This window comes from Mastomys coucha, unplaced genomic scaffold (genome assembly GCF_008632895.1).
Source record: "Mastomys coucha isolate ucsf_1 unplaced genomic scaffold, UCSF_Mcou_1 pScaffold15, whole genome shotgun sequence".
In the NCBI taxonomy this organism is placed as follows: domain Eukaryota; kingdom Metazoa; phylum Chordata; class Mammalia; order Rodentia; family Muridae; genus Mastomys; species Mastomys coucha.
In genome coordinates, this window is record NW_022196897.1 from 154,279,135 (window position 1) to 154,295,304 (window position 16,170).

The following is a 16,170-nucleotide window of genomic DNA, read 5'->3' on the forward strand; positions in this document are numbered from 1 at the left end:
ACTGAATTAATCACATCCATTCCACTTTTAAGTTAAGGTGTTCTTTGGGAGGTTGCAGAGATGGCTTAACACGGGGCGCGGCATCCTGGTTCGACTCCCGCACTCACATGTTGGCTCCTAACTCCAGTTCCACGAGATCATATGCTGTCTCCTGACTCCACCAGCTCCGGGCAGGGTCTTAGTGTACAGACATACATGCAGTCAAAACACAAAGCTTTAAAATATAAGAAAAAATGTTTTAAAAAAGACATTGAGTCTTAATTCTTCCAATGATAGGCTATACCCCTTAAAAACACTTAGCGTGGGTGGTGACTCCTCTATCCACTTAGCGTGGGTAGTGATTCCACTATCTGGAAATTGATCGTCGTAGACCCTATTGTGAGATCAGAGGGCAGTCTTAACAGTTAGCCGAATAAAGGGAGCTGTCTTGTGCCCATCAGCTTCCCTCAGGAGTTTCTCCCTCTCTCTCCCTCTCCCTTTCCTACTCTCTCTCTCTCTCTCTCTCTCTCTCTCTCACTTAGCTCCAGTGTCTGTCTTAGGCTATACCAGTGGTTCTCAACTTCTTGGTCGAGACCCCTTGGGGTTCAAATGACCCCTTCACAGGGGTCACCTAAGACAATTGGAAAACATTTAAATTATGATTCATAACAGTAGCAAAATCACAGGAAGTAGCTATGAAAATAACTTTTATGGTTGGGGGTCACCATGACTTGAGGATAGCTATGAAAATAACTTATGGTTGGGGGTCAGCATGACTTGAGGACCCGCATTAGAGGGTTGCAGCTTTAGGAAGCTTGAGAACCACTGACCTAGGCTCTGGCTGATGATGTGTGGCACTAGTTTAGCTGTACATTGTGGTCCTGCTTTGGAATCTTATAGTCCTAAGTCTCAGCCTTTGCTCCTACCCCTTTCTTTCTCTTTGACTCAATGTACTTTATTCCAGCATTTTGTATGTAGGTGCTTTTATGTTTATTTGCATAGTAAACAGTTTGACCAAGCCTCCTGTCACAGGTCTGTCTTCCCAGCTATTTGAGGCTGAGGTAGGAGGATCACAAGTTTAGGCCTGTGTGAGTTACAGAGTGAGTCCAAGGTCAGCCTATCCAAGTAATGGAGACTTGTATTAAAATATAAAGAAGGGAGCTGGGAATGTAGGTCAGTGATAGAGCAGTCGCCTAGCAGAAGGGCTTGGGCTTCAGTACCAGTCACAGTTTGATGAACAGGTGGGCAACTCACCTGCTCCTGAAGACAGCAAAGCGTGCAGTCGGCAAAGGGTGTCGGGAACAGAAGCTGCGCTGATTCCCCTGAAAACAGCTAGTGCTAAGCCTCCCTCTGGGCCCATGCTTCTGTTTCTTAAGAGAAGCAAAAGCCGTGGAGGTGACTCGAGTAGCCGTGTCTCTGGCAATTTTTTAAAAAAAGGATGAAAATGTAGCTAGACAAAGCCCTCTGCAGGTCAGTCACCGGTTTGCAAGCATTGAGGTTGTGGGGTGTGTGTGTGTGTGTGTGTGTGTGTGTGTGTGTGTGTATAAACAAAGCTAAACCAGACATTAGTTTCAGCTGTAACACTTGAACTCACTGAGCAGTGCCCTGATCAGTATGGTGGGCTGACTAGCAGGGCTCTGGAGCAGGCAGGGGTGCCGTGACTACTCCAGGAACCGTGCACCTGCATGTCCTTGTTTCCTAGTCCCATATTTACTTTTGAGGCAGGGTCTTCTGTGCAGTCCAGGAGGGCTTTGAAATTGAATGACAGTCATTGAAGTCATGTCATAATTCTCTGCTATTTTGATGAACTGGTGATTGCAAGTAATTTCTTTTGTTAAAGCAGTGTCAGAAACTGCCTGGTAAACCAAGGAGAACAGAGGTGAAAGAACAGGGCGGGAGGGTCACGTTGTCATCTGGCACTTTCTACTGTGGTACTTCAGGTTGAATTCATGAGGTAATTTTCTGGCAGCAACAGGAGAGAAACCTACCAGATGGGTTAGGTTTAAAAACTGCTGGAAATCGGGGTCTAGAGAGGTGGCTCAGCAGACAAAGGGGCTTGCTACTGTCTCAGAGGACCCAGATTCAGTTCCCAGCGCCCACATGGTGGCTTACAACTGTCTGTAACTCCAGTTCCAGGGGACCCAATACTTTTCTTCTGGCTTCCATGGCCACTGCCCAAGTGTGGTACACACACACACACACACACATACACACACATACACACATATACACACACATATATACATACATGTATACATACACACATAAATATATATATCCAGGCATACACATACATACAAGAGGAAGAAGGTAGATTTTCACTGTAGTTGAACCTGAACATTGGCAATCTGTAACAGAGGATATTTTTAAGGATGGGTAAGTGGTGGTGTCATATACGTGACAAGTGGCTCCTTTAGTATGTGTCCATTCTAGAGACAATCTAGCCAACATCACACTGAAGAGTGTACAGAAAAGCACACCAGTTGCAAGTGTTCTGTGAAGACACACGTGCCTGTGCGCACATACACACACACATACACACTGGGTATTGAACCCAGGGCTTTATGCATCAAGGCAAGCACTCTTCCACTGAGCCCCCTATAAAATTGTGTCATTCTGAGCTGGTGGTGGGGTATATCTTTAATCCTAGCACTAGGGAGGCAGAGGCAGGTGGATCTCTGTGAGTTGGAAGCCAGCCTGGTCTACAGAAAGTTATAGGAAAACCAGGGTTACACAGAGAAACCTCGTCTTGAAAAGCGGAAAAACAAGACAAAAAGACATTTTGAGTTGCCCAGGCTATGCACCAGTTGCACACACTTGTCACCAGCTCTCTCTTAGACAAAAATACTGCCAGAGATTCAGGAGTCCCCACTCCCAAACCTCATCCCCCGAGGAGGTAGCATAGGTCGTGGACCTGTAGGGAACCCAGAAGGCTCTCACTGTGTAGCTCTGGCTGGCATGGGGCTTACTATGTACACCAGGCTGGCCGTGAGCTCGCAGAGATCTGCCTGCCTTTGCCTCCCAGTGCTGGAATGAAAGGAATGTGTCATTGTGCCCAGCTAACAGACTCCTCTGTTAGTTCGTTTCCCAAGATACATAGAGCCACACTTCACCAAGATGCATCAGACCCTTAAAACTTACTCTGATGGTTGGGTCCCAACTTTAAGTGCCCTGTGTCAGTGGCCTTTTCCTGGGGTCCTGTGCTGTACATAGCTCATGACACACTGAGATTACTACCTCACCCCTGGGATTTACAGATGGATAAACAGCCCAATGGGTCAGGCTTAATATGCAGCAAACTGGACAGAAATCAGCTCCCTCTGCCAGCTAGGACATCTGGGGACTGCCACTCAATCTAGCTGCCATGGCCTAAGGCAGGCCACACGAGAGGCCCACAGACCTGCTTATCCACATGCAAGCGGGCTTTGGGAGAATGTTCTTAAAGTCTGGGTCAATGGGTACAGCTGCATTTGTCTCTTCCTCAGCAGACACAGCTCAGGGCCTTGATGCACCTTCCCTGAAGGTTCCCACCAGCTTCTATTCCCCAGTAACAGGATACAGAAGCTATTAAGGTGGACACAGTACATGCCCTCTCAGAGCCCCAAGCACTGCAGAAGAGAGAGTCCTTGAAATTCAGGTGCTGGATCGGAACCTGAGGTGGCCTGCAGAGGGATTTGTTTCTTTGGAAAGCTAATTGTGTCAAATGATGTTTTGCTGGGGCACACAGGTGAAAGGATGTTTGGATATAGTAGACATGTGAAAGGACACATGTTGAAGGTGTATAAATATGTCCCTGCAAACAGTAGGAGACAAGCTCTGAGCATTGGTTTGATTTACTCCAATTTGTTATTCTTTGCTAATGACATACATGTATTGGTTCACCTTACATAGCGTTGTTGAGCTCAACTTGTGGTAAAGCAGTCATTGAGAGAAACTCACCAAAGAACTGCTTTGTGAGGTTCCTGTAGCAGCTTGTCACTTCCAAGGGCTCACCTCAGGCCAGTTGGCAAGCCTTGTGGTTTCTTCAGGGTTGAACTACAACTGCTGGTTCGTGCCTGGCATCTGCCTGCAGAAAGGACTAGACTAGCTGCTGGTTCGTGTGTGGTGTCTGCCTGCTTAGAGGACTTGTCTACAGCTGCTGGTTCATGCCTGGTATCTGCCTGCAGAAAGGACTGGATTATAGCTGCTGGTTCGTGTGTGGTGTTTGCTGTGGGTCTGAACTGCTGAGAAAGAAGATCAAGTTCACCCCCAAAGAACTACTGCTGAACAGGTCCATTTCCCCCACAGCCTAATAACTTTTCTCTTCCACTCCCTCTGCTGGGTGGTGGGCTAGAGGAGAGGTTGAACCCTTAGTAAAAGTAGGTTGCCACCGGGTGGTGGTGGCGCACGCCTTTAATCTCAGCACTTGGGAGGCAGAGGCAGGTGGATTTCTGAGTTCGAGGCCAGCCTGGTCTACAGAGTGAGTTCCAGGACAGCCAGGGCTATACAGAGAAACCCTGTCTCGAAAACCCAAAAAAAAAAAAAAAAAAAAAAAAAAAAAAAAAAAAAAAAAAAAAAAAAGTAGGTTGCCAAAATTTTCTGCCTACAGAAACCAACAACATGACTTGCTCAAACACTTAAGAATTTCCAGCTAATAAATGATATGAAAAATATTTACCTTAGCTCCTTGTTAAGTATGACCACCTGAGTTCAGTGTGGGGTTCAATAACCTCAAACTTGCACCAAAGATGTGAAATATCTGATGATGTTGTGGCCGCATGCTCAACCCAGCCAAGGCTCTTGTGTGCACAGCACCTGTGACTTCACAACAGTGTACAATGCAAACTTCACACTGTAGGCAAGATGGTCATAGCTGGGGGCAGGGCGTCTACTGGCATTGAGTTGGGGGAGGGGAAGGGTTCTGTTGGTGACACCCCACACTCCGCAATATTTACTGTGGTCAACTTGCACAGGTTGACTGTACTGAGATGGGGAATTCTGGTTTTAATCTATTTCTTATGTGTATGTTTTTTTATGTGTATGGCTTTTGCTTATGAGGCCAGAGGTATTGGATCCCTTGGATCTAGGATTAGAGGTCTGTGTGAGTCGCCTGTAGATGGGTGCTGGGAACCAAGGGAAAACAATACTTGGCCAGGCAGGCGAAGGTGAAGATTTCCCTGTTCTAATGCGGTTTGGGGTTAGTACCCACGTAAGCTTGGCCAGCCTTGCTAAAGTGCTACACCCCACTTCCTCTTGCCTCTGTCACACCATCATGTAGGTCTCCAGAGGGAAGAAGCTGCCTCTGGCTTCTGAGGCTGAACCCTTCCCCCCACCCCCCAAGCGAAGATTAAAAAAAAGAAAAAAGAAAAAAGGAAGACAGGGAGGTAGGAGCTCCCCTCTTTCTCTACGTGGAGATGGCAGCAGCAGCCTGCCTTGCAGGGGCCTTGAGAGGAAGGCCAGAGTCTCACAAAGCCAAGGCCTTTCTCCAGCATCACTCTCTACCTTGACAGCAGAGGCCAGAGACTGGGGATTTCTACGTCCTGTCCCTGGGCAGCCTCCAGCCAGTGACCAGAGTCTTGGGAATGGGCCTTGGGGTCACTGTAAGATTCCCCTTTCTCAGGATTGTCAGAGACATCACTGGATTCCTTGTTACATTCTATTCCAGACGGACAACACAGGTATGTATAAGTCAGCCTGCCTTAAAGATTACATTCAGAGCTAGTGAGATGGCTCGGCAAGTAAAGGTGCTGGTCACTAAGTCTGACGGTCTGAGATTCGTCTCTGCCACCCACAAGATGGAAGGAGAGGACTGATTCCCACATATGTCCTCTGACCTCTATACATGCACTGTGGTATGAGCATGTAGTCACACACACACACACACACACACACACACACACACACACAAGTAAATAGGCTGAAGAGATAGCTGTTCCAGGGAGCCTGACAGGAAGTCCACATGGGTGACCACTGCTTTCAGCAAAGTGCCTCTCCAGGAGTTGTGTAGGACCTTCTCTGCTGAAGTCTAAGTCGGGACCTGAGAGCAGACCTGCTTGCCATTTCAAACTATATTACCTTTGACCAAGGAATTCACTTCACAGCCAGAGAAGGACAGCAAATTGTGAGGCATGCTTCTTGACCTGCTCATCTGGCTTTCTCATACAGCCCAGGAATGCCTGCTTAGGGAATGGTGCCGCCCACAATGGTCTCCACCCTCCTACATTAGTTACCAGTTAAGTCCATTCCCAGTAGACATGCACACAGGGCCATCGCTCTCTAGCTAAGGCTTTCCTCTAGGTGACTCTAGGCTGTATCAAGTTCACAATTAAAGCTGACTAGGACCGGGAAGGAGCAAGCTAAGAGAATAGGGCGAGCCAGGGACAGGGCTCCTAGAAAGTGCCCTTTTGCCCTTTGGATCTTTTTCGACTATTAGGCACAGCTGTCAAACCTGTGGACACCCTGAGGGTAAGAGTGACACAGACTAGCCCTGGCCCTGGCTCCTTGAACCCTGATATCTGCCAGTGTTCCTTCCCTGTCATTTGCTTTGGCTATTCGTTTTGAGGCAGGGTCTCACTATGTAGACTAGGCTGGCTTGGAGCTCACAGAGACTCTAGCCTTTGCTTTCCAAGTGCTGGGATTAAAGGCCTGTGCCACCACTCTGGGCTTATTTGTGTAGTGTATGGGTGTCTGTGCATATTGTGCGCATGCGTGTTCTCTTCAAGTGTGCAGCTCACTGGCTCAGCTGGATTGACTGGATGACGAACTATAGGGATCTGCCTGGCTTTGCCTTCTCAGCTCTGGGGATATAGAGAAATGCTGCAATGCCAGCTTTTTACAAGGGAGCCAGGGACTTGAACTCGTGTCCTCTCCCTTGTGGGGCAGGCACTTTATCCACTAAACCACTTCCCTAGACTCTTGTTTTTGGCTTTTTCGAAACAATGTCACACTATGTAGCTCAGGCTGGTCTGGACCTCACAATGTAACCCAGACTGGCCTCAAACTTGCAAAATCCCTGCTGTCTCAGTCTCTGCAGCGCTGGCATTGACAGGTGTGCCCACGTGGATGCTTTAGCGCTGGCATTGACAAGTGTGCCCACCATACTTGACCTTGCTGCTGATGCTTGTAGCTCTTGAAGTTACCCCCTCAGCCCTGGGCTGCAGAAGCATGTGCTCATCAAATTGAGACAAAGGCTGCTCAGGTTTCCGTTTCGAAAATTAACTGTTGCCTATTATTTTTCCCATTTCAGCGTACATTGAGCTTTGTTGTTGCTCATTCGAGGTCTGGAAATGAGATTAAATAAACTCCGGTAGGAATAACCAACAGTAGATTCAGGTTCCACTCGGAAGTCTTTATTATAGTCCCCAGGTCTAGTTCATGTCCAAAAGGCTGCCTTGTGACTGAAAGTGTAAGTGTATTGAAGTCCAAAAGGATAAAAGGCTGAGCTCAAATGTCCTTGTTCCTGGGAGTTCTAAGAGAAGAGTAACCAGACTCCAGATTTATCCTACCTGATTGATTATCCTGTTCTGTCCCAGCTGTGGGGGTCAGGGTGCCAGCCAGTGGAAAAAGTCTCAAAGCAGCCCTGGCTGGCTCCCCTGAACACCAGCATCAGCATCTTAGAGCTCCTGGGGCCTCTAAAGGGTGAACGATGGAAACAGAAGGATGAGCTGTGCTAGCTCCCTGCCCATGACACTATCCAAGGGAGCCGCCTCCAGCTTTGAGGGGTGGGGCCCAAGCAAAATCATGCTCCCACATCCTGCTCTTTGTAGAACCCAGACCTGAGGTCCGCTCATTAATGAAAACAGCAGAAAGCCAGGTATGGGGCCTACAGCTATGACCCACAAAGGCAGGGGGGTGACTGCAAGTCCCAGGCTAGCCTGGGATGAATTTGTCAAACTGTCTGAAAAACCCAAAACATGGAGCTGTGGAGATGGCTCGGTTGGTGAAGTGCTTGTCTGGTACAAGGACCTGAGTTGATTCCCAGAACGAAGGTAAAGAAAAAAGGCACGTGTGATGGTGTGTGTTTGGAATCCAAGCATAGGGAAATGAATCCCTCAGACTCACTGACCAACTGACCTAGTCTACTTGGCAAAATCCAGGCCAGTCAAAGACCCTGTCTCAACAAAAGTAAAAATGGGGTGGGAGAGATGGCTCAGCAGTTAAAAGTACCAACTGCCTTTCCAGAGGTCCTGAGTTCAATTCCCAGCAACCACATGGTGGCTCACAACCATCTGTAATGAAATCTGATGCCCTCTTCTGGTGTGTCTGAAGAGAGTGATAGTGTACGCATATAAATAAAATACATACATACATACATACATACATACATACATAGATAAATCTTTTTTCAAAAAGTAAAAAGAACAACAAAATGTAGGTGGCTCCTGAGGAGTGACACTTGAGGTTGTCCTCTGGCTTGCGTGGGTGGAACAAAGTTACATACATACTCATACACATTTTGTGGATGGAGGGAGCAAAGCTCCAGTTAGCAGGCTCCAACAATATAAATATACATATACATATACATATACATATACATATACATATACATATACATACAATACACATACACATACGCATATATACCAAAATATATTTGGTGGATAGGGCAAACTCAAATGAGTTGATTGGACAATTTTATTTTTTTCTCTTAGCCTTTTTATATCATCTAAAACAAAGTTCTGTAAGAAAAAGATTACTGAATAGCCAAAAGTTACATATTCTCTAAAAACAATCATCACAAAACATATTCTTCAAAAGCAGATTAAAATCATTAAACAACCGGGCAGTGGTGGCACACGCCTTTAATCCCAGCACTTGGGAGGCAGAGGCAGGTGGATTTCTGAGTTCGAGGCCAGCCTGGTCTACAGAGTGAGTTCTAGGACAACCAGGGCTACACAGAGAAACCCTGTCTCGAAAAACAAAATAAATTAATTAAACAAAATGAAATTATAACAGGATTATTGATTATGTATTCTTCTTTTAAAATTCATACCTAACGAAACATTCCCATCTATCTTTCTCTCCACAAGTTCATTAGTAGATAGATGGGTTCATTGTAACACCAAAGCAATAATTCTTTTGTCATTAAGGAACAAGGTTTAAGCAAGCCAAGTCTACAATAGCAAGGCTTTTCCTATGCTTAGCTGATGACAGTTTGTATTTACAAGAAACAGATCATCATCTATCTTAGGTTTTATTTTGGAAGTCTCATTCAGTTAAACTAGCTGATCATCTATTTTGCATTTTTATACTCATATTAGAATGATTTACTCTTTATCCATAACCCTGTCTCTTCATGGTGCACACTGAAACCTGCGCCACATCCCTAGATCACAAGGTCCAGGAACTTAGACCAATCTAGAATGAATGTTTTCTTTGATCCTTAACTTGTTCCAAGCCCAGTTTTTTCTTCCAAGTACAATTGCATACTTGTAATGGTGAGAACTCCCCGCACTCCTTTCCTAACCTTTGCAGCCCTCACTGTTCTATAAGGGAGGGGTACATCCTAGTCTCGATTCTAATTTATCGTATGTTTCTGGCAAAATAACTTAACTTAGACCATCTCCCTAGACTTTTTATCAATGACTCTGACTTCCTAAATCAGGAGTTCCATGAAATCATTGATTCATCTAAACAGCATTATCTCATCAAAGTTTATCTTCATGATGATCTGCAGGAAACTTGCCCAACAGAGTGGGCAATCACCAGGAAGCAATCACACCAGGCTAAAGGCAGTGAGGGTCTCTCCCTTCTCCACACCCACTCCCACCATGCCGGGCATATGAGGAAGACAGCAGTGACAAACATGAGAAGGCACAGCAGCCACCCTGGGACAGTGGGGATCAGAAGAGGGTGTTGAACTCCCTGGAACTGGAGTTACTGATTGTTGTGACAGAGTGATTTCAACAGCTGGGCTATCTCTCCAGTCCCCTGAAGGGTTTATTTTGACTGACAGTTCAAACGGGTGGTGATGGACAAGGCAGTAGTATGAGGCATCTAGTTTCATTGCATGTGCTGTCAGGAAGCTGAGAGCTAATACGAAGTGGGGCTGGGCTGTAAGACCCAGGACTGCGGTGCTGAGTCAGCAGCTAAGAGCACTTACAGCAATCCATAACTCCAGTTTCTGGAGCTCAAACACCCTCTTCTGACCTCTGAGGGCACCAGACATGCATGTATACACACAGTGCACATATACACATAGTACACATCTACATGTAGTACACATATACACATATTGCACACATATACACATAATGCACATATACACATAATGCACATATACACGTATTGCACATATACACATATTGCACATATACACATAGTGTACATATACATAATACACACATATACATAGTACACATATATACATAGTACACATATATACATAGTGCACATCTGCACACAGTGCACATATACACATAGTGCACATATACACACAGTGAACATCTACATGCAGCGCACTTCTACGCATAGTGCACATATACACACAGTGCACATATGCAGATGCAAGAAAACACACATGTACATAACATAAAAATAAACTGTCTTAAAATGGAACAACACCAATTTAAGACCTGCCGTTGCCAGGATAAATCTTCCAAGCAGGCTCCATTTCCTACAGCTTCTACAACCTCCTTAACAGCGCCCCATCTGGGGATCATATGTTGATGCACTTTCAGGCAATGGTGACATCGTCCATTCAAACCACAACACTCCCTATGTCACTGCCGCACCTGTGCCTATATATACATAGTACACATATATACATAGTGCACATCTGCACACAGTGCACATATACACATATATACAGTGCACTTGTACACAGAGCTCAGTGTCCTTGAACACACACCAGGTGGGCTTTTGCTGGATCCATTAGGGGTTATGAATTATGCCTGCATAGCCCACCAGTCGGGAGCCGGAGGCAGAATAATTACACATTCTAAGCTTCAGAGTGAAGCTTGGTCTTCAAAAAGTTAAAAATGAGGGCTAGAAAGATGGTTCAGCAGTTAAGAGCACTGGCTGTTCTTCCAGAGGACCCAGGTCTGATTCCCAGCACCCACGGCAGCTTACAACTGTATGAGATTCCAGTTGCCTGGGAATTCAATGCCTTCTTCTAGACTTCACGGGAAACCAGACACACATGTGTTACAGAGATATATATGCAGGCAAAACTTAAAAATAAAAGTCAAAGCTAGAAAGCCCATCTATTTAAGAGAGGATTCTGGTGAGGTCTGTACACATCAGCTTCTGTTTAAGTGAGGATTCTGGTGAAGTCTGTACATATCAGTTTCTGTTTAAGTGAGGACTCTGGTGAGGTCTGTACACATCAGTTTCTGTTTAAGTGAGGATTCTGGTGGGGTCTGTACATGAGTTTCTGTTTAAGATTCTGGTGAGGTCTGTACACATCAGTTTCTGTTTAAGTGAAGATTCTGGTGAGGTCTGTACATCAGTTTCTGTTTAAGTGAGGATTCTGGTGGGGTCTGTACTCACTTGATATGTCTTGAATGTACTGTTTCATCTTACCCTTTCCCTACTTCCTTTTCATCGGATGTGCTTGTTGAAGGAAATGGCTGCTGGCCCCATACAGCATTCCATGGTGGTCGTGTTGTTTGTGGCCCTGTGGGGCCATGTAGCATGCACCCATGCCCTCTAATATCATGGCACGATTAGATTCAGGCTGGATTTCCAGGAAGACCCTTTGTATAGGTGACCTGGCAGGCGGTCAACTATCCAGGTGTTTCTCTTTATGAAGTACGCACACACTAATGAGAACCACCCACTTCTATGGTTCTTGAGGGGTGGCAGTGTGGTGGCCTGGGCTGGACCTGATGGGATGTCAAAAGTGAGCCTCCCAGGCTTCAGACCGTCCACACCAGGCTTCAGACCGTCCACACCTCTCGTTTCCCAAGCTCTAGCTTGGGAAGATGGGCCGGGGGAGTTTGTTCTTGTCTTCTTCTTGGCCTTTCAATTTGCCTGTTTCATAGAGTTCTCTACTTTTGCCAGAGGCCCACATGCTACCTCATAAGGCTGCTCTGTCTCTGTCTCTGTCTCTGCCTCTGTCTCTGTCTCTGCCTCTGTCTCTGTCTCTGTCTCTGTCTCTGCCTCTGTCTCTGTCTCTGCCTCTGTCTCTGTCTCTGCCTCTGTCTCTGTCTCTGCCTCTGTCTCTGTCTCTGTCTCTGTCTCTCTCTCTTGTTTTCTGTCTCTTAATTAACTTACTAGAAAAATCTACTACCTGCCTGTAAATGACTATATGCTATCTAAAGTCTCAGTTGCAGTTTATGTAATTAGTATATACCAGAAAGGGACTGGGACGCAACACAGTTGGTGACGTGCTTGCTTGCTTAGCATGCACAAGGTCTTGAGTTCCATTCCAGTACCACACAAAGCTAGGCATGATGCACAGGCCTGAGGTTCCAGCACTTGGGAGATGGAGGCCAGAGGGTCAGAATTTCAGGACCACTCTTTGTCTCTACGGTAAATTCAAGGCCATCTTGGATGACATAAGACCCTGTCTCAAAAAAAAAAAAAAAAAAAAAAAAAAAAAAAAAAAAAAAAAACCCAAAACCCTCCAGAGGACACATGGATGCTAATACCCTTATGAACCTAGAAACCCCTAGGAATTCCAGAAATGTCTTTATTTGGTCTCCAAGGCCATTAAAAGAACATCATCTCTTTATGAAGTATGCAGACACTGGTGAGAATCACCCACTTCTATGGTTCTTTCAAGGTACGAACACAATTTGGGGGTGTCCAATTAAGCAGAGTACACTTGGGGTTGGTGGTAACTAAAGCCAGATTCATGCTCCTGAAACAGAATTGGTTGGGGAGAGAGGAGCCCCAGTGACATCTGCAACTTGTTGTGGACCATCCCTGTATCCCTGCTTTTTAAAGGTGAAGCCCTTCTAGGACCAAAAACCAATCACTCTCACAGTCCTGTGACTATAGACAGGACTCAGATGTGACCCACATTCACGACTTTCTCCATCACATTACATTGCAAACTTGCCCTGGTGTGTTGCCTGTGCCCTGGACTACTCGATGCCTGATCCTTCCTGCCCTTGGGGGTTGGAGGTGAGGTGTCACAGACTCAATGACACAGACTCTGGGAGGAGGTGAGCTGCCGCAAGCCCCTTGAATACTTCCACCCTCCACCCCATTGGTCTCCAGAACGCATCTCTTCTAAACAGCAGTTCCCGATTGGCTGGCATGGTCTGCATCAGCGATCCTTGGTGCCACAGGCAGTCCTCCATTAGGTCCTCCTGCAGGAGATGCTTTTGTGGCTTCATGGCCCTGGCATTTACATAGAGGTGGCGGCTGGCCGCAGTTCCTCCTGCACTGGTGGAGGCTGAGTCTCTAAGAAGTGAATGCGCTTAAGCTTCTGGCCTCTCACCCATCCCAGCTCTCTTCAAGGCTCTTGGTGGGACTCAAATTTTGTTCTTATAATTTTTTGTTTGTTTGTTTTTGTTTTTGAGGGTTTCTCTGTACAGCCCTGGCTGTCCTGGAACTCATTCTGTAGAACAGGCTAGCCTCGAACTCAGAGAGCCGCCAGCCTCTGCCTCCCAAGTGCTGGGAGTAGTGTTTGTGTTTTCTTCACAGTCTGTGCCTGATCACAGACGCCATGGGGTGCTTTGTCAAGCTCCTGTCACCTTGGCTGCCCTGCGACTATGGCAGGATTCCTCCACCTGAAAGCCAGAACAACCCTCCCTCCACTAAGTTGCTCTTGTTGGGTTATTTTATCATAGCTAGAGGGAAAAGAATTCATTATGAGGACACTGCTAAAAGATGGCTGCTATTATCTCAGCTCTTAGGAGGGGAAGCCTTGCCCTGCCTGGAAGATGCTGTAGGTGACTGCGGAGGCCAGGGGGCTGAGCCAGGAAGGGGAAATCGTGGACCTTTAGAATGGCCTCCATGGGGGGGGGGCAGATCTGGGGGTAGTTTGAACAAACTTCAGTGGGTTCTGGGTGTAGGGGCTGACACTACCTATCTAGTGGATCTGGGTGTGGGGGTTGACCCTATCTACCTAGTGGATCTGGGATATAGGGTTGACACCACCTACCTAGTGGATTTGGGGTGTGGGAGCTGACCTATCCTACCTACATGGTGTCTCTGGGGTGTGGGGCTCATAATAGCTGCCTGGTGATTCTGGAGTGGTGGTGGCTTTAGGGAGGTGGATAATGGGGACTCACAAAGATGTGGTTGTTGTATGGGCTTTAGGTTGGTTTGCCTGGAGAAAAGCCAGTACTCAATGAGTTGATTTCTGTTTGCATAGCCTGGCTAACCCCGCTCTGAGTCTGCAACGTCCAAAGATGTCAGAGATGAAAAGTGTTAAAAATCCACAGTAGAGGGCAAGGCAGGAGGATCACAAGTTCAAAGGCTGCCTGGTCTACCCAGTGGGTTCAAGGCCAGTCTGATCAAGTAGTGAGATCCTGTCTCAAAATAAAAATACCTAAAGGGGGATGGTGAGATGACCCAGTAGGTAATGGTGTGTACTGGCTGGCTATGTGTGTCAACTTGACACAAGCCAGAGTCAACAGAGAGAAAGGAGCCTCAGTTGAGGGAATGCCTCCATGAGATCCAGCTGTAAGGCATTTTCTCAATTAGCGATTGATTGGGAAGGGCCCAGGCCACTGTAGGTGGCTCTGTCACTGGGCTGGTGGTCTATAAGAAAGCAGGCTGAGCAAGCCATGGGGAGCAAGCCAGTCAGCACCCTCCATGGCCTCTGCATCAGCTCCTGCCTCTAGGCTCCTTCTCTGTGTGAGTTCTTGCACTGACTTCCTTTGGGGATGAACACGGATGTGGAAGTGTAAGCTGAATAACTTGTGTTTTCGTCACCGTGTTCTCACCACAGCAACAGAAACCCTAACTAAGGCAAGGTGCTTGTTTCCAGACCTGGCCACTTGAGCTCAGCCTCCAGGACACACACGATAGAAGGAGAGAACTAAACATAGCAAGCTATGCTCTGCCTTTAACACAGGTGTAGCATGCACATGCTTGCATGTGTGCATACACAGCCGAGTGTGGTGGTACACGCCTTTAATCCCAGTAATCAGGAGGCAGAGGTCTGAGGATTCTCACAGGCAGCCTGAGCAACATAATGAGTTCCAGGATGGCCAGGGCTACAGGGTGAGACCCTGTCTAAAACAAACAAACAAACAAGCAAACAAACACTCCCCCCTCAACAATAGCTGGTTTGCTGTGCCCGCTTGTGATCCCAGCACTGGGAGACCCTGGCTGAGGCAGGAGAGTAGAGGGCTCCAGGCCAGCCTAGGCAAGCCTTACTGAAAAACAAACAAACAAGCAAAGACAAAAATGTTGCCCCTCTCAGTTCTCCAGAGAAAAATGAGACTACAAATGCTACCCACAGATAAAAGACATTGTCTGTGGGAGCAGAGTTCCAGCTTCTTCGGACGTCCAAACTGGGCCTCAACTTACTCCCATTTTTTTATCCCCAGTCCCTGGGAGCACAGTCGTTGTCCTCAGGATCCTGCACCCCCAAGCCTCCTGGTGATTGCCACCTTAATGCACTGGGTCTCCCCAGGCTCTTGCCTGGGTCACTAGGTTTAAGGGGTTCCACCTGTCACTGCCAGTCACTGTCAAGGAAAGGTGGCACCAGAGGGTGACAGCAGCAGATGACAGCAGCTCTCACATCCCTTGGCACCAGCCTCTCTCCTCATCTTAAGACTGTGCAGAAACCATGCCTGCTGTCGCCAGGAGCAGAGGGGACGGTGGCAAATGCTTTCTTTAGGTGTCAAAACCACTAAGCCACCTCCAGGCATGGCACGGGACTGGGAAATGTGAGAGACACATGTCTGAGGCAGCTGCCAAGAGGACAATTCCTGCCCAAGAGGACTGGTAGGTTCAGGTGGCGTTGGGCCGTCTAAGGGACTTTACTCTTTGTGTCTCCTTCCTCATTGGCTGAGGTGGTTTCTGAGGGAGCCAGGCAGGCAGCAGCTGTGACCGGAAGTGTGGGAGTGTCCAGAATCAGGGTAGTGGGTGGAGGGCCGGCAGGGACCTGCTCGCTCACTGTGTCTTCATCTCATGTCAGCATGCCCAGGGTATACCCCATCATTTCTCAAGCAGCGGCTCGCACCCAGTGGCAGTTTTGCCCACCCTGTTCACCTTGGCCTGATGCTCTGACTTTCAGCTGGTTCCTTAAATTAAAGATTTTTTTGAGGGGGGTGGGCTAATGTGCCAAATAATGGATTTCGGGGG